Genomic DNA, 19942 nt, shown 5'->3' on the forward strand with positions numbered 1-19942 from the left:
CAGGCTACCTCTCTATGGGGACTTCACCCTGCTTAGACTCTGATACCTTGTGCCAGTCTATCTTATAACATACGTGTACTCCTCATCTGCTTGGGCCCCAATATCTCATGTTAGTCCCCCTTCACACATATACCCTCTTCATACTACTCTGGCTCAGACACATCACACTGTGACATCCCTCTCTGGGGATACTCTTCATCTCCTTGGGCTCCAGTTCTTCATGATGGAGCATTTTTCCTTTTACCCTCCCTGGCCCCCTGTAGATGTTTTCCTCACCCTTCAGTTTCCAACTTGCTATTCTGGGCAACCATCATGCAGGGACATTCTTCTAATCCTGCTTGGGCTTTAAAACCCAGTATCTGGGCTCAGTCATACCCTTTTCACCCAACATGAGATTTAAAACCAACCCCATGCCCTGTTCCAGACATGCCCTCCCCACTCCCCTCCTCACCTCCCATCCTATCTCACCCTTACTCTTTCTGGTCTGGGAATCATTCAGAGTTTTTTTGTTTTGTTTTGTTTTGTTTTAAGATTTATTTATTTCAGAGAGCAAGAGAGCAGGGGGGTAGGGGCAGAGGGAGAGAGAGAGAGAATCTCAAGCAGACTCCCTGCCCAAGGTGGAGCCCAACTCGGCGCTTGATCTCATGACCTTGAGATCGTGACCTGAGCCGAAATCAAGAGTTGGACGCTTAGTCAACTGAGCCACTTAGGCGCTCCAGGGTTGTTGTTTTATTTTTAATTAAAAAATATTTAATGGTTTATTGAAGCATCATTTATGTAGCAAAAAAATCACCTGTTTTAATTGTACAGTTTGATGAGTTTCCACAAATTTATGCAGCCATCACCTAATCCAGTTTTAGAACACTTCCTTCACCCCAAAAATTTCCTCATGCCTGTTTGCTTTCTGTCCTTATTGTTTTGCTCTTTCTTCTTCTTCTTCTTTTATTTAATTAATTAATTAATTAATTAATTTTTAAAAGATTTTATTTATTTATTTGACAGAGAGAGAGAGAGACAGCTAGAGAGCGAACACAAGCAGGGGGAGTGGGAGAGGGAGAAGCAGGCTCCTGGCCGAGCAGGGAGCCTGATGCGGGGCTCGATCCCAGGACCCTGGGATCATGACCTGAGTCGAAGGCAGATGCTTAACGACTGAGCCACCCAGGCGCCCCACTTCTTCTTTTTTTAGAGAGGAAAAAATTATGAATTCATACTGTTATTTTCAACTCAGTTTGTCCTGTAAGCGGCATTTTCTTTTGCCACACCTAGTAAATCCAAGACAGGTTTCGTTGGTGTTGAACCTGAACCTGGGAGTGCCACCATGTTAAATGGTGCATCACCATCCCACTCCCCTTAATCATTACTTAAGTCAGTGCTAACAATACTCATTTATGTCCTCCTCGAGCTCGCTGTAGATTCAACTTAGAGTGGCTTGGCTTGCTTTCCTTTTCATCCCTGATTTTAGAAAAATACTAAGACCTAAAATGAGGCTCTCTTCTGCAAGTTAGAAGCCAAAATGAATGCAGTGATGCCACATGAAGGTTTTCTAATTTAACTTTTATCAGATGCCAAAATGCACAAAGTACTGTACAAAGCACAGCATTAAACCAAGTCAGTAGTTACAAGGGATGCAGTGGGAATGCAGAAGCCAGGAAAACCCAGGAAATGTATGGCACAGAAGCTTGTCTGAGCTCACCCCAACGGCTGAGAGGAGGTTAATAGGCAGAACAGCTACAGTTTACTTCTGCACCGTGAAAGTGTAAATTTCTGATGAAGGTCCCTTCTTTTCACCGTTCCTTTTTCGGATGAGGAAATAGCAAATGGGGAATTAGGGTGATTTGCCTTAAGCCTCTAGCCAGGTGGAGCAGAACACAACCTGTCTGATCTGGGCAGCACACTGATGCCTGTGGTGCAGGCTGGATGCAGGGGAGATGTGGAGGAATAGGGAAGGCTAAGGCATGTCCTGCTCAGACCTAAGGGTGGGCCAGAAACCGCAAGTCCTCTATCTGACTTCAGTGACGTGCCCTTGCTATGTGTGTGAGGGCCGTGTCACACTGGGTGCTTAAGCTCTCCACACTGCTGTACTTTTCCTTGCTGTGAAATGGGGGTCATAGCGATAACACCACCCTCACACAGTTGTCATGAGGATTAAGAGCTAATTCAGTACTAATAGTAGACACTCGGTATACATTAACTCTGATAATGATGGTGACTTCTGTTTCTGGGTCCTGAGAGGTTTCTAAGCGCACCTTCTTGGCATCTGCTCTTTGGACCCCTCAACCCTGGAGGTCAATGTTCATGATTAGAACCACATTCCTTCCTCCCACCTTTTCCACCAGCCTACATCATTTTTCTGCCTTTCTCTGCTGCTTCCATGATCCAAAATAAATGAGAGTAGAGGCAGGGCAAACTCTGAAGATCTAACTGATGAACAAGTATTTAGATCAGCAGCATATTAGATGATGAGAGAGCTATCAGTTTTTGCTTTTAAGGAGCTTTCAGTCTTAATTGAAGAGTTAAAATTAAGAAGTGTACAATTAAAGGATGATTTGAAATTAAAATGGAGTGCTGATTATATGGCATAAATAATTAAAGAATAAATCAATAGAAAATTAATTCTTAAGATATAATAATAAAATAACAGCAGCTAGTATTTCTGAGCCCATGTTATGTATCAGATGCTTTTCTAAGTGCCTTATGTACATGATTTAATTTAATTTAATTGGCCCAGAAGTTCTCTAAGGTAGCTATTATTAATATCGTTCTTTTCAGAAGAGGAAGCTAAAGCTCAAACAGGTAGCTTTCTTAAGGTTTTACACAGCTGGTAAACCAAGTAGGGGGATACAAATAATACAGAATAAATGAGTTTAGAGGAGGCAGACCATGTCAGCCCAAGTAGATGTTTGTCACTAATTCTGGTCTTTTTCCAGAGTTCCCCTCTAGGTGAAGCAACCATTGTCAACCCTCGGAAAGACAAACCAACAACTAACTCACCTAACCTTCCGTGTCTTTCCATTGCTCCTAGGAGAAAGGATAAAGACAAAGCCACTTAACAAGGCTCGGCATGTCTCCACTAACCTCTCCAGCAACTCTTTTACTTGTCTTCCCTCCCCGTGGCCTTTTTTAGTCCCTAAGCACCCGCCTGCCATGGGCCCTTTGCACATGCTAGTTTCCTCTACCTGCTCTCCTCTTCTGTCTTCTTCACCTATGCAACTTCTACCCAGCCTTCAGATCTCAGCTCAAGCATTCCCTTCTTCAGGGAAGCCTTGCCTGACATCACTGACTAGGTCAAGTCCTCCTATTGGAGACTATGATTGCATGCTGCACCTCTATTTTGTAACATTTGTCATAGTATTATATTTGTCTGGTTGTTTGGTATCTATTTCTCTCACTAGATTATAAGCACAATGAGATGAGACGGAATCCATTTTTACTCATCATTAAGCACCAAGCAATGTGCCTAGCACATAATGGCACTTAGTCAATATTAGCAGAATGAATTGAAGACTAAGTTAAGGAAGGTTCCACAGAGGATCTAGGACATGGACGGGCCTAAAATAGAAAAGAGGTGGAGAGGTGAGGGAAAGCATTTAAGGTAGAGGAATTAGACAACTAGTAAGTAATCTTGCAACATAAATGAGCTGAAAACAAACAAGACCTGAAAATGGCAGCCCATAGACCCATAAAAATGGTGTCAATGCCTATTGGCTTGATCAGCCTCTCCCACACTTTTGGAGTTATATTTATTGCTAAAAGCATATCCACATATAAAAAAACCACTAAGTTATGCCTTTGTTCAGGATTGCACACATTATTCTCTCCCTGCCACTTCTGAAATGTCTGGACCTCAACCAAATATAGAGATTGGTTTTAGAAACCAGAATGTTCTAGTTCTTCATCTTTCCCACTTCTCAGCCAGTCTTGGCAATTGCTGGATGCATGGTGAAGTAGTTTCTGCACATGTCATATTTATGTGTAGAGGAAACAGAAAGATAAACAGTGCTCTTTAGTGGGTAGAATCATATGTCCCCAAAAGATTTTTTTTTTTAAAGATTTTATTTATTTATTTATTTGAGAGAGAGAGAGAGGAGAGCACAGAGGAAGAGTGAGAGGTTGAAGCAGACTCCCTGCTGAGCAGGGAGCCTGACGCCGGGCTTGGTCCCAGGACCCTGAGATCATGACCTGAGTTGAAGGCAGACGCTTAACCAACCAGGGGCCTCCCAAAAAGATGTTTTTAATTCTAATCCCCAGTACTTGTGAATGTGACCTTATTTGGAAAAATAAGGTCTTTGCCACTGTAATCAGGTTGATGATATCATACTGGGTAAGGGTAGGCCTTAATCCAATCACTGGTGTCTCTGTGAGAAGGGAGAAATTTGGGCACAGAGACAGAAGACACACAAGGGAAGGGCCATGTGATGATGGAGACAGAGATTGGAGTATGAATCTAGGAGAAAATGAACAGCAAGGATTGTAGGTAACCCCCAGAAGGTAACAAGAGGCAAGGAAGAAACATCCCTTAGAGCCTTCAGAGAGAGCACAGCCCTGCTGACACCTTGATTTAGAACTTCTAGTCTCCAGAACTGGGAGAGGATAAGTTTCTGTTGTTTTGAGCCATCCAAGTTTGTGGAACTTTGTTATGGCGGTCCTAGGAAACTCAGCTAATCCTCTCTGGGGCCAAAGCAGTTCTCAAAGCTCAGAAAAACAAATTGGGACACGAATAAGGAAGCCCTGACTCTACCAAGTTTAGGTAGACCAGAGCAAGCAAAAGCTAAGTGCAGTGGCAAAGTAGAACTCTAGAAATGGCAGATGCTCTTGATATTGGAGCCTACATTTTATTGTCTGAAGCATCGCTACATATAGACACCCCTACATTTTGATTACATAAGAAATATTCGAGGGGATAGGAGGTGGTTTAGGCTGAAATTATAGCTAGCTTGATAAAGCATGTAAGTAGAACAGTGGTGACAAAGCCATATGAAATCACCAAGGTGAGGGACGCCTGGGTGGCTCAGTCGGTCAAGCATCTGCCTTCGGCTCAGGTCATGATCCCAGGGTCCTGGGATCGAGCCCCACATCAGGCTCCCTGCTCAGCGGGGAGCCTGCTTCTCCCTCTCCCTCTGCTGCTCCCCCTGCTTGTGTTCCCTCTCTCAGTGTCTCTCTCTCTCTGTCAAATAAATAAATCTAAAATCTTTAAAAAACAAAAAAATCACCAAGGTGAATCAGAATATTCTGATTGTGGTGATCTGGTGATCACCAGGTGATCTGTCTTCAAACTCTAAGGTTGCTACCAGGCAGGGTAATTGGGCACCTAAATCCATGCCCACTTTTGTGTGCTACTGTCAGAGACAGAACAATGGTACGGAGATCTTACCAAGAATATGCCCCATGGTGTTTTTTTGGGGTAGGAGGGAAAGAGTACCTGCTCATTCTTTTTTCCATATGAAGTATTAATATGCTTTCCTTTCATACATAGGTACTATGTCAGTTATCACTTTATGGCCTCTTAGCTCCAAATGCACCCTTTAGTACCTGCTCTGTGATGATAGGCTGGATTCTAAGCATTTCTTGTACATGCTGAGAATGATGTTAAGCTGTCTCAGTAGAGGGCAAAGGGGGGAACTTGAAGAGGAAATTGTAGGCTTTTCTTCCTAGTTCTGGTGCATTGTGGTTTTCCTTTCTTGTTCTTGCTGAACAAGTGGTCAGCGGTGTGGCTCTGTGAGGACCAAAGGTGTTCTGTCCTAGCTGTTTGCTCAGAACGTGCAGTCTCTGCAAGGCAATGCAGGCCCAGTGACTGCCTTCTTGTGGCCCTCCGTATGCAGCTCTGCACACTCCAGGCCTGCAGTGGTGCCCCTACTCCCTCTGCGCACCTGCCCACCAGCCTCAGCTTGCGTGCACCCTGAGGAGTTGCTTCCTGCGTGCCCAGCAATTGTGGACCAGCTCTGGTCCTGGGCAACCCAGTGAACTTCCCCTCCTTCCAGCAGCACCAACCACATCTTCTCCAGTGAAATTTGAAGCCCAGCCTGGGGATGGGGCCTCCCCTTCAAGTTTGCCTCTCCTTGGATATTCTCCCTCAGCCCTAAAGCACCCCTTATAGTTCTCTTTACATTTGATAATTATACTCCTATCACAGTCTCATAATTCTTTACATTAAACTTGTCCTGTTGGAATTACTGCGTGGTTTCTGCCTCCTGACTGGATCCAGACTGACAGAGCTACATCCCCCCTTTGACAGGGAGCCGAAATGCAGAGCCTTCTCTTTTAGTAGAGAGGTTCTGTGCCTCCTGACATCTAGCTGGATCTCCCAGATCAGGATTCCTGTCATACATGAATTGCAAAGTTATGGTCTTGAAGGGACCTACATTCCTGGCCCTCATTCTACTCCACTTACTGGGCAGTTACGTCAGTTACATTGCCTTCACCAGCTCATTTTAGCTTCCGAAGGTTATTCACATAGTTGTGGAATAATTGGAAAATAAGCTCTGCATGGCAGTGAGAGTCTTGCTGTAGCCAGTTAAGTCAGCCACACTTTTGCTTTCTGAAAAAGATCAGCCTCAGGTTTATGGTACGAGTAATATTAAACAAGGTGTTGAATGCTGGAGAGTGGTTTCAATCAGAAGTAACTATACTGCCCATGTCATAGGATGGTTGTGAGAAGTCAATGAGATATTCTAGGTAAAATGCTCAGCCTAGTACTGGCACTTTATACATGCTTAGTTGTTGTGAGATCTCTTTTTCATTCATTCAATCATTCATTCAACTCGTATTTCGGAAGCAGCTACCAATATAACAGGTGCTATTATCAGCGTGGGGCATGAGGATGAACACGATTTCACTTCCTGCCCTCCAAGAGTGGCCAGTCCAGTCTCTTGTTTAGTACAGACCAAAGTATAAGCAATAATCCACCCTCTCCCAAAAATACAGGCTCTCAAGTAAGTAGACTATAACTCATGATTTAGTCATAAAATGTACAACATGGAGACAAGTTCCATGAGTCAAGGGAGTTTTCTGCTATTAGTTTGACGTGAGCTTTGACAAGCCCAGGTTATTGTTGGGACATATTCTCTTTCAGTAATTAACTATATTTAATCACATGAGATATATATATATATATATATGTTCTATATAAAATGTTACCATATAATAGGCTATGTGATAAATATTACAAGCAATGCTTAATTTAACCCTTCCGACTATCTTCTTAACTAAGCATTATTATCCCCATTTTATAAATGATGCAGAAAGTTTGAGAAATTTTCCTTAAGTCACACTGAAAACAAGTATAGGGCCAGGATTCGAACAACTTCATCTGACTCAAAAACCCACGCTATGATCAAACATATCACACAGCTTACTTCTGTCGATTTTCAGCTTGGTTGTGCTACGGACTGAACTATCATTCCCTTACTCTTTCTCCACCACCCAAACTCATTATACCGTGTTGTACTTGCCTGTTTGCTTGACCATCTTTGCCATTAGACTAAGACTTCCTTGGGGGTAGACAAAATCTCCTGTTCACCACTGTATCCCCATTCTTCTGGTTATCTATTCCTGCTTAACAAAACCACACTGAAAATTAGAGGCTCAAAATAACAAATAACAAACCCACAGTTCAGTGGGTTGATGGGTCTTAGCTACATGGTTCCCTCTTGGGGTCTCTCATACAGTTGCAGTTAGGAGCTGGCTGGGGCTGGTGTTATCTGAAGGTTCAACCAAGTTGGACATCTAAGATGGTTTCCTTTTTTTTTTTTAAGGTTTTATTTATTTATTTTGAGAGAGAGAGAGAGAATCGAGCACGAGTGGGGTGGGGGGAGGGGCAGAGGGAGAGAGAATCTCAAGCAGACTCTATGCTGACTGCAGAGCCCGATGCTGGGCTCCCATCTCACGACCATGAGATCGCGACCTGAGTCAAAATCAAGAGTCCAACCAACTGTGCCAGCCAGGCACCCTCAAGATTGTTTCTTTATCACATATCTGGTGCATGGCCTTTGATGGCTAAAATTGCTAAGGATTGGCTGGGCATCTTTCTAGCTCCACATAGTTCTCCATGTGGCTACCTTGGCTTCCTCACAGCATGAGGCACTTCTTACATAGTGTCTGATTTGCCCCAAAGTGAGTGTTCCAAGAGATTTGGGTGGAAGCTGTCAGGCTTTTTATGACTGAGGCCCAGGAGTTACTCAGCATCTCATCTACCATACTCTGTTGTGAGTCACAGGGTCAACTGAGATTCAATATGTGAGGGCAACTACATCAGGGCACATATATTGGGATGCATCATTCACTGGGCGCCATCTTTGGAAACTACCACTGAGGGCAGAGGGCCTTCTGGGGAGGGAAAACTCAGAGGAAAAGATACATGCATGGGGATGCTCGGACGAAGATTTGGAGTTAGCCAAGTGAAGAAAGGGTGGTGAAGAGAAAGGAGAGTGTGAATAGTCTTCCAGGCAGAGGGAATCCCTGTGCAGAGACATGGAGATAAGAAGAGGGGATAAGCATGGGGCATTCAGATTCTACCATTTACTTGCCAGGTGACTTTGGATAATTATTTAACTTTTCTACACCTCGGTTTCCTCATTTGTGAAATGGAGATAATCATAACTGTTATCTACTAGCTCTGAAGTGATTAAATCAGTAGTGCATGAAGAGTTCTTTAGAATAATATCTGGTACATAGAAAATACTCAGTAAGTTTCGGTTATTGTTAGTATTATACAGGGAAACACGGAAGTTAAATAAATAGGACTCCAGATGGAGGGGAGGGAGGTTTGAGTCTAGAATGGTAAGCAGGGGCCAGAGCATGACTTTGTAAGTTGTACAGAGGTGTTTGAATTGTATCCAAAAGTAAATGAAGAGACGTTGCAGATTTTGGGGAGGGGAGAGTTGACCAGATTTGGGATTTTAGGAAGATATCTAAACTAAAGGTCTCCAGGGTGGGGAATACTTGGGGGGAGACAGAGATGAGTTGGAAGCTGCTGTGGTCCATGAGGGGGCCATGGTGGCCTGGCCTAAGGTTATGGCAATGGGGATGGAGAGAGGAGAACCTGCTAAAGGTCATAGTGCTGGTTAGTGACAGAGCAGGGACTGGAGTTGCTGACTAATCACACAGGAATTTCCTGCCAGGAAATTAGCCTTTTTCACTTGTTTGTATAGGCACAAGTGTAATATGTGCTATTTGATGGAGCCAGATAAGTAGCTACAAGTAACTGGGCAGGGATGGTTCAGGTGGGACATATGGTTTCCAGTTCCATTGCTTATGCCTGCAACTGCTAATAATAAATAGATGTGCCCCACCCCCCTGACATCACTGCATCCAAGGGAAACTGAGCAAGGAGAGTGATTTTCTTTGAAGGAGAGCTTTTTTCCAACTCTATTTGAAGGGTCACACCTCATTTTCTTATAACTGCCTCATTTGTTCTCCCTTGGGTCAGACTCAGAGTGTTGATTCTGCTTTTTCTAGTTTATTTGGCACGTGGAACACTAGTAAGGTCTGATTGGCTACTCTGTGGGGGCATCCTTGCCGTTTCAAGCTGTGTTTCTCAAACAGACTCTGTGGACACAGGTTGGTCATGGAGCCCATAGTTCTTAGAAGGTCTGGGAACAGCCGAGAATAAGTGACCCCAGTGGCTGCTACTTGGAGGAGTGGGGTCCTGAGAAGAGACATCTGAGGCAAGCAAGGGTGGCTGCTGGGACCGTGGGCAAAGAATGAGCCTGGTGTGTTCATCCACTGACTTAGGGGACCCTGAAGGTCTAGATTATACTCTAAATGACCTCTGACAGGATTTACTCTAATCTCTTCTCTTGTCCACCAACACCCCATTCTTGTTCCGGGGTCCATATGGGACCTTCCTTTGTAGAGTCTTACACATTCTTCAGGGCACAGCTCAGGTCCCACCTCTGCGGGAGCCTCTCATCACTGTTCCAGCCCTTGTGGGTCACTCCCAGACCAAGCCCTGTCCCAGTTGGAAGGGTAGGCCCCGTACAACACAGCACTGACTCACACATGCTGTGTATATTGTTCTCCCAGCTTTACAGGGAGCCCACTGAGGGTTGATGGTTTTCTCTTCCTTGTCCCCAGAACCCCGCTCAGAGTTTTCACGCAACCTCCGTTGACTGACGGACCCAGAGGTTTGGAAGAAATGTTAGCCCTGACTTACAGATTGGGAAGCTGAGGAGGAAAGTGTTTAGTCACCTGCCCAATGTTGTGAAGGCTGGCATTTACTCGGGAGCTAACCAGGAACACATTTTGCATACATTTGTTGTTTAATCTTTCCAACAGCCCTAAGAGGTAAGCCTTTTATCCACATTATACTGCTGAGGAGACTGAAGCGTACGGTTTTTCAATAACTCCAGAGCACTTCTGTGCCAAACCCACCCAGAACGAAAACCCAGGCGGTCGTACTCCTCAGCGCTTCCTACACGGTAGCCCCAGTTTACCTCCCTGTCTCCTCTGCAAATTAGACCGCTACCTTTTCTAAGGGTGGGGGTTTTAGGCTGTTGTTTTTATTTGAATCTTGGTAACCCTGGGCCTAGCACAGAACCTGACGCCTAGCTCAGGTTCCAGAAATCACTGTTAAGGAAATGCTAAGTGAATAAAGAGCCAACGATAAAGCTTATTTTCAGTTCAAGTCAGTGCAGTCTCCCTGGGAAGACTAGGCTGCAGCACCCCCTTTCCGAGCAGGATCTCCTGGGAGCCTCTACTCCCCTCAGGGTGATATCAGGAACATGGTGTGAGGAGAAATGTGACTTGCTGGTTTCCTTTGGAAGCCCGGTGGGAGGAGGTTGGTGCTGCGCTGGGCAAGCAGCTCCACCAGGGAGACCCGCTGGGCTGGGCCTCCTTTCCGGTGCAGAGATCTAGTTTCAATCCACGGAAACCCCTGGAAAGAGCGATGAGAATGACGATGTGGTGATGAAAAGCTCACTGCATCGAAAACTGGTGATGTATTGTGTGGTGACTAACATAACATAATAAAATAAAATAAAATAAAAAAGAAAGAAAAGCTCAGTCTCCAGCCAGAGAGACTTGGGGTTGGTCCTGGCTCTCCCCTCTTGGCCAGGTTTGTGGCCTTGGGCCACTTATTAACCTTATTAAGCGTCCGTTTTCTCCCTGGAAAGTGGAACACAGGTAATGCCTGCCTTACGGGGTTGTTGTGAGGATTAAATAAGGAAACGTGTGTGTGGTCCTCGTCAGAGGACACAGTGCATGGCATGGCTGTCGGCCAGTCACAGTCCTGGCTAGGAACGTGGCAGAGTCGAGTACTAACAACACTGGACACTGGTGGAAACCCTCAAAGGGCTGTCCCAAGGCAACGCTGTGAAGCACTGGGAATTTATTTTCTAGGCCTTTCCATTTTTCCTCTGCAGCTTCCCGGTGCAGCACCTCTTCTGTTTGTACCTGCCGGTTGGGTTCCCTGAGGAGGTGCTCCCCGGGGGGAGATCAGTGGGACAGCCGGACAGGGCAGAGGAAGAAGCCAAGTGAGGTGAAGCCTTGCAGGGGGCAGTCTCCGCCTGGCCTGCCGGAAGGTGGGGAGTGGGGTAAGGAGACCTGACCTGGCTAGAGCCAAGGCAGTTGGAGCTGTCTCACCCTGCTCCCACACCCGCACCCATCAGTGCTCAGCCAGACTTTGGTTCAGCGCCGTGGACAGGCATCGAGTCCTGGATACCACCGGTTCTCACAGGTGCCTGCAAAGTGGGCTCCAAAGCAGGGAGAGGTCTAGCAGCCGTTCAGAGAGGAGAACTGGATTATATTTACACACAAGGTATGAACCGTCATAGCCAGATTAATATACTAGCATTTCATGCCATATTAACATCTCAAAATAAGGCTCTTTTAATGCTCATGACCCACCCTTGGGCGGATGAGAGGGTTCTGGCGAGATTTGGGGGTTAGATGGGCCTTCCCCACAGAGCTCATGTCAAAGGCTGGCTTTCCCTTAGCCAGACAGGGGAGTAGACTTGAACTTGTCTTATAAACTGCTCACAAAACCCCATAAAGCGTCCTCCACCCCACCCAGGATGTCTGCAATGCAAATTATCTTTTTCAGTCTGGAGAAAGGGGCAGGGGGCACACCCCAGGGGTGCTTTGACTATGCATTATTGCCATCACAGAGAAGACTGGGAAGTCAGTGTGTAGCTGGTAGCTTTAGCTCGTAGCTCGCATAGGTGCTGGGTTGGTGTTTGTTGAGTGAATGCTTGCAGGAATGAAAAGCAACCCTGTATTAAGTGTCTTCTTTGTTAAGTCTCATCTTAACTTATTCCTCAGCTCATTTCTACGGTAAAATCTTTCCTGCTTTCTTTATCCCTCCAGGAGAAATTGCTCACTTTCTATTAAATTCCTAGTTTATTTACTGCTGTATTGCAATCCTGCTTCTAGGTCTGTTTCTCCTATACAGGACTTACTTTACTTATGTCCTTCATTCCAGAGCCTGGTTCCAGGTGGGATAGTAAGTACTAATTGAATGCATGAATGAATGAAGCCGATGGCTAAGCCTGTTGTCTTAAATTACAATATGAATGTGTGTGTGTGTATACTTAAAAGTGTTTATCTTGATGACTCCCTTCATTCAAGGCAAATCTAGCCAAGGAAATGAAATAGTTGATTTATAAGCAGTAGTACTAAATGAACACCGAGTGGACTAAGAGATGGGTCAGTTCCTGAGCCTTCCAATTGAGCCAAGTGTCTTAGGTAGAGTAACTTAGCCAGGCGTTTTGCCTGAGTCCAGATTGCTGCTGCCTGAGCAGAGGAGGGAGTGAAGGTGGGTACCGGGTCTTTCTGTTCCAAATGGCCATGGCACGCCTCCATGACAGACGGTAACAGAGAGAGCGGGCTTCATTTAGCTGTGTGTGTCTCTATTAGTTCTGTTTTTATGTTCTTACTTTTTACAAAATATCTTAACATCTGGGGGCTTGCCTTCTAACTTACCTCTGTAAAGTAGTCATTCTTATCCTCTGGTGTGTTGAAAAACTGAAAATCTCTGAAAGATATGAAACTTCTCTCCTGAAAATTGTGAAGAGACATTCATGAACTTTCTATAGTTTCAGGAGTCCAGGAGCCTCCTTTGCGTAGAGAACTTTGGTGTTGCAAGATTAGTGGAATGCCCTCCCACAATAGGTCCTTAATATGTACATTGTGCAGAACCAAACTGAGTAAGGATATTTGCCAATCCTTGCAAAAGAGCAACAGGCAGATGAACACCTGATAACATGATTCAGGGTCTTACAGGAAAGCATCTCCAGTCTACCAAACTAAACCAAACCATGCATTTCCTTCCTTGTTTGCCTTACTAATACTTTCATATTTGCAGTGACAGCCTCATGCTTTGGTGTAGATCCAGTTTCCACTAAAGTGCCCCAGGGGTAACTTATTAAACCTTATCTGTCCTATATCCCTTGCCATGAATGTGTTTATCAGCTTCTTGGAGCGGAAAATGATTGTGATAATGTATATAAAGCAAGTAATGCAGTGCCTGGAACAAGAAGGTGCTGAACAGATGTTAGCTTAAAACAGAAAAAGACAGGGCGCCTGGGTGGCTCAGTTGGTTAAAGAGACTGCCTTCCGCTCAGGTCATGATCCCAGGGGTCCTGGGATTGAGTCCCGCGTCTGCTCCCTGCATGGCAGGGAGTCTGCTTCTCCCTCTGACCCTCCCCGCCCTCCATGTTCTCTCTCTCTCTCTCATTCTCTCTCTCTCAAATAAATAAACAAAATCTTAAAAAAACAACCAGAAAAAGACAAAAGGGAAGATTAGAAGTGGGAAGGTGTTCAGAAAACGGAGGAGATCTGGGGAAGGATATGGAATTAGCGGGAGCGGGGTGGGGGGTGGGCAGGAGACCCCGGACCGAGAGCATGCCCTTCCCAGCCTGCTCTAGACTAGCCTGGCCTTGTCCGCCAGGAGCCCCTAACGTGACAGGTGAGCTGGAACCCAAGAAATGAGGTGAAGTCCCTCACTGATAGCAAATAAAGCTACAGCCACTTGACAGGTCTGTCATGCATCTTAGAATGCATAGAAATAAAATACTAGCACCAAATGTGAATCACGGAAAACAGGCTGCGAGCGGAGACATTTGCTAAGAGATGCCAGCCTAACCCCAGTGGAGTGGATTTGTCGACTATTTTCACTGGGGAAAGAGAAATTAAGGGAGGAGCTCCAGCGCCTGCCAAGCCTAACTGTCTACATGTCTAAAAAGCCGAGCGTTTAAGGCAAATGAGCTCAGCAGGGTGAGGCCGGCGGGGAGGCCAGGGCAGAGAGCACACAGCCACAGTGTCCCTGCAAAGTCAGTTATGCTCTGGGCCAAGGGGCCAAGGGCAGAGGGACGCAGAGGGCGGACCGCCTGCTGTGGGCTGAGGGGCTGGGCCGTGTGGACGCGGCATGCTCTCCGACGGCTGACCCATGGCAGGGCCGCTTAGCTTTGCCGGCCTCGGTTTTCTCCTCGGTAAAATGAAGAAAGTAGCGTCTGCTTTGAAGGGTTTCTGTAAAGGTCAAGAAAGAGACAAAGAAAGCACAAGTGTGTGCAAACTGTGAAAACTCTGGATGCCAGTTGTCACTGACATGAAAAAGAAACTGAACGGGTTGTATTGGTCAGCTGAGGGTGCTGTGACAAGATATCGTAGACTGGGGGGCTGAGGCAACACAGTTTATTTTCTCACAGATTCGGGGGCTCCAAGTCTGAGAGCAAGGGGCCCGCAGGTGGTTTCATCTGACGCCTCTTCTCCTGGCTGGCAGGAGGCCACCATCTGGCTGTATGCTCACATGACCCTTTTTTTTTGCACACACACACACACACACACACACACAGAGCAAGCAAATTCTCTGGTGTCTCTTCTTGTAAGAGCATTAATCCCATCATGAGGCCCCCCCCTTATGACCTCATCTAACCCTAAATACTTCCCAAAGGCCCCATCTCTAAATATTATCACATGTGAGAATTAGGATTTCAGCATGTGAACTTTGTGGGGGACACAAACATCCAATCCATAATACCAGTTCAAAAGAAACTATTCCTTCTTATGAATATTCCCTGATGTATTTTATTTTATGTTTTTATTTTTTTAAGATTTTATTTATTCCTTTGTTTATTTATTTAGAGAGCACATGCACGAGTGGGGGGAGGGGTAGAAGGAGAGGGAGAGAGAGAATCTCCAGCAGACTGTGCTGAGCTCAGAGCCCCACATGGGGCTTGATCTTACCACCCTGAGATCACAACCTGAGCCGAAATTGAAGTCCAATGCTTAACTGACTGAGCCAACCACATACCCCTCCCTGATGTATTTTATTTAATTTATTTTTTTAAAAGACTTGATTTATTTATTTGAGAGAGAGAGCACAAACAGGGGGAGAGGTAGAGGGAGAGGGAGAAGCAGGCTCCCCGCGGAGCAGGGAGCCCAACGTGGGGCTCGATCCCAGGACCCTGGGATCATGACCTGAGCTAAAGGCTGACACTTAACCAACTGAGCTACCTAGGTGCCCCTTAGAGAGAGAGAGAAAAAAAAAATCCTTGGTTGTAAGAAAATACATTTCTAATAAAATGCCAAAATAGGGAAATGTTAATCCCCTAGGCTGATCCTGGGTTTGCCAGCCAGACCGTCATTTGTGTATCCCTGCTGTACCCTTTCCATCACTGGTAGAGTCATCGTTTTACAGCGGAGAGCCAGGGGACACCTGCTCTGCGCTGCCAAGTACAGGGCCGGGGACATAGGTTAATAGTGGGTCTGCCCTTTGATCCCTCCATGGATACCTTTGGGAAAAGCTATGGGCATTTTCTCAAGGAAAATACATACACATTTCTGACCATGGAGAGGGGTTCTCAACTTGAAACCCAACTTTGGATCCCTGGTGTGTGTGTGGTCCATGGAGCTCAGGTTATGAGCCCCTGCACGGTAGAAAGTAGGGAGCGCTGGTGGGGTCCTTGAGAATATCAAGGAAGTTTCTTCCATGTTTTTGTGGGTAGGAGTAAGAATGCAGATTTTAAAAATGCAGAATGTAAAAGGGTTTGCTGTCTGAGTTGTTATCCTTAAATAAGTCGTGACATGGGATTAGGGTGATAAACAGCTGGCTGCCTGGAACAGGAGTCTGGAGACCCGAGTTCTAGTCCTGTCTCCCCAGGTAACTAGATTTGGGACCCACGCCACATCCCTTTGTCTCTCTGAACTTCAGCCTTGTGATCGGTCAAGCTTATTCCCACCTCCACCTGCTTTTACGGATGTCCATCATGGCCACATGCCAGGTGCTACCCACACCCCCAAATATTATTAACTAATAGTTCAACATTGCAAAGCATGGATGTATATCACACACACACACACACACACGCTGTTATTTTGTGGGAAGAGAGCCATATTTCTTTACAACGGGAAAATAAACTTTGCCTAGGTCTCCCTTCAGAAGTTCTTTCTCAGGGGATCTAGGACAAGCCTTGGTTTGGGGAAACTGAGAAGTCTCACCCAGAAATATCTGGGGTCTTCATCTTGAACACGATGAAGGCGGCTATGTCTTCTCCCGCTCTCCCTTAAAATTGTCTTCTTTTCTCAATACTTGCCTTTGTCCATGCCTATTTACACTGTTCCTTCCCCAGGTCACACCCATTCATTTCTTGAGAAGGTGTTTAGAGCAGTCATGGTTTGAGGTAGTACAAGAGAAATAAGGAAATGGCTGCTGGGCAAGCGGCAAGCCCAATGGCACCCTTGTTCTGGCTCTGCGCCTGTCACCGCTGAGGGTGGGTTGAGAGCTGCCATGGCCATCTGTCCCTGCTGACGGGCCCTAGGCTGTTCCCGTAGTGCCAGCCCAGAATCTTTCCACAGGAGTTTCACTCTGGTTCGGGTCTGTGTTGTCCTTGGAATTAGTCAGTTCATTAGTCTCCTGGGTCCCCTGGAGCCATTGGCCCATGCCTGGGATGAGACCAGAATCAGACCCAGACGTGGCCTGGGGCTGGAAAGCAGACTGGGAACCCCTCTCATCACACCCCCAGTGGACGCTAGCCCTTTTGGCCATGTTCCTTGGGGTCCCCCGCCAACACTGAATAAACTTAGCAACGAAAGAATAAGCAATACAAGGTAAGAGTCTGATGATTTTCCAACCCAAGAGAGGAGACTAAGGACGTTTTGATGCAAAGGTGATTTATTGATTTGGATAAAGCCCTTTTATTCATTGATTCAGTTCCATCTGAAACACTACACACGTACCTGACACGTAGTAGGCGTATCAGACAAGTTTATTGAGAGAATGCATGGATCGTTCTCTTTCATGCTTTTGTGCTAAAAATGGGAGCTGACACAAAGTAGGCCTTCAATCAGTATGTGACTCTTATCTTTTCTTCCCTCGGGTGTTTCATTCTTCCGATGACTCAGGAAATCATGATTGAGGCTGTATTAAAGAAAATATTTTTTTCAAAACCTCAGACCAGTCTGTATTGGAAAGCCAAATATTTCCCCTGCTCTCAGAGGAGAATGGACTTTATTTACTGACCTTCTTATCTTGGTAGGAATATTTTTCTCAGTGCCATTGTCTCATCAAGTAAGTTTCGAGCAAGTCCTTTTTCTTTGGTGGGTCTTAGCTAAGCCTACCCAATCAGGGACATAGGGAGATTGGGGGCATTGGACACGTTCATTAGAAAACAGTTTTGGAAATAAAGGTCTTCTGTGTCTTCCTAAGTTGAAACTCTGGATTGCGCCAACCTCTGTGAGTAGAAATGTTTTCATTCCTCTCGTCTTATTTTATTTGCTGAGAGATAAATGCTGTGGATTGAAGGCAGAGGACAGAATTTGTGGTGCTATCCTGGGACTCGAAATGAATCATTGCTTGTAAACACTTGTGAAGAAAACCCTTTGACTTTAGACTCGTGGAAGATGGCACCAGAGAGGATAAAAACAATATAGGAAAAGTTATCATTTAGGCTCCTGTCATATTTTCCCCCTTTGGCTAAACCACTCTGGGGACCGACAAACTTCATGTGAGTTCCTAAATCTTAATATCCGACTGTGTCACCAAACTCCTGCTTCCCCAAGAGAGTATTCCAGCTCAGCCAGCTCAGCCAGATGGTACCATGGCTTGTGCTTTTGAGAATCAATGAAAAAATCGCTTCTATAATTCTGTTGGGAAAAGTTGGTGGTTGTAACATTTTATGGGATCATCTCAGTTTCAAATATTCATCCCACACTGGTCCCGTAGGCCTTTAAAATGTCTCAGAAATTTCAATATTTCAGTCTTTATATTTTTGAAACTGCCTCTTGCACCCGTGTGTGGCACAGCGCTGCTTGGTGGTCCACACGGTTTCATTTTTAATTTTGAAAATATGGTCATTTAGTTTAGAGAATAATTTATAACAAGGGCCCTAGTTGTTTCTTGGTAACACACATAACAAGAGGATTTTCTTTTCAATTGCAGTTGACCCTTGAACAACCCTGGTTTAACTGTGCGGGTCCAATTCTATGTGGAGCTTTTTCATTAAGTCCAGTTCAGTGCTGTAATTGAATTTTCTCTTTCTTATGATTGTCTCAATAACATTTTCTTTTCTCTAGCTTACTTTATTATAAGACTGCAGTCCACGACACACGTAACATACAAAATATGTGTTAATCGACTGTTTGTATTATTAGTAAGGCTTCTGGTCAACAGTAGGCTATTAGCAGTTAAGTTTTGGGGAGCCAGACGTTATACTTGGATTTTCCACTGTGCAGGGAGTCGGTCCCCCAACCCCCGTGTTGTTCAAGGGTCAACTGTATATCCAAAGCCCCAAACCTTAGAAACGTCCTTGACTCTTTTTTCTCCTTTCCTATCCCACATTCAATTCATTAAGTTCTGTTGGCTTCATCAACAGAACTTATTCAGAATCTGGTCACTTCCTTCTGTCCCCGCTGCTTCAGCGGCCTCCTACCGGTGTCCTGCTTCGAGATTTTGCCAGCCCTGTCCCCAGCCCCCATGTGCACTTTCAACACAGGGAGTGTAACCCTTGTAAATGTCACCCCTCACCGCCCAGGCTTCCTGTCTCACTCAGTGTAAAAGCCAAAGACCTCACAAGGATTCACAAGGGCCAAGGTGATCTGCACCCTATTCCTTCCCCTCCTCCTCTCTGACTTCAGCTCCTTCTCTCTTCCTTGTACCTTCCTCCCCAGGGACTGGGGCCTCCTTGCTGTTCTATGAACATGCCAAGTTCAGGGCCTGCACAATTGTTCCTAGACATCCGAAAGGCTAACCCCCTTACTCTGTCCAGGTCTTTGCCCAAATGCAGCCTCCCTCCCCCCACCCAGGGTTTCCCTGGCCCCCTAGGTCCCACTCCTCCAAGCTCTGCTGAACAGAAGCAATTTATTTCATTATTGTTTTCTTCCCTCCACTAAAATGTAAGCTCGGTGAGACAGACTTTGTTTTGTTCGCTGTGGGCTCCCTACTTTCTGAAAGAGTGCCTGGCCTGTAGAGATACTCAGTACATATTTGTTGCCTGATGAAATATCCTAGGCTCAATCAGGGAGTGCAGAACAAACAGGTAGGAGGGTGGGTCATCACAGAACCCTAAACATTCAGGTGTCTGAACCACATTTCCAAAATAGCTTCTTATGTCTGGAAAGATTTTTGTCAGACCAAAGATTTTTGTTCTCCTGAAATGCCCTCCACGGCCTGGCTCTGTTATCCTCAGTTTCCCTAGAATTCTACTCTTAGTGATGAATTTTTCAGTGTTAGGCATCAACCTTTTTAATAGGCCTTTTTTTTTCTTTTGTACTTATCTTTGTGGATGGAGGATTTACATATAATAAAATGCATCCATTTTTAAGGGCACGGTTTGTTGGTTTTGACAAATGCATACAGCTGGGTAACAACCACCCCAGTGAAGACAATAGAACGCATCCATTACCCCAGAAACATTCCCTCATGTCCCTTGGCGGGAAATCCTCAGCCCCACCCCTGCTTCCGAACAAGCACTGATCTGCCTTCTGTCATCATAGATAAATTCTGCCTGTTCTA

This window comes from Phoca vitulina, unplaced genomic scaffold (assembly GCF_004348235.1).
Source record: "Phoca vitulina isolate PV1807 unplaced genomic scaffold, GSC_HSeal_1.0 scaffold64, whole genome shotgun sequence".
In the NCBI taxonomy this organism is placed as follows: Eukaryota; Metazoa; Chordata; class Mammalia; order Carnivora; family Phocidae; genus Phoca; species Phoca vitulina.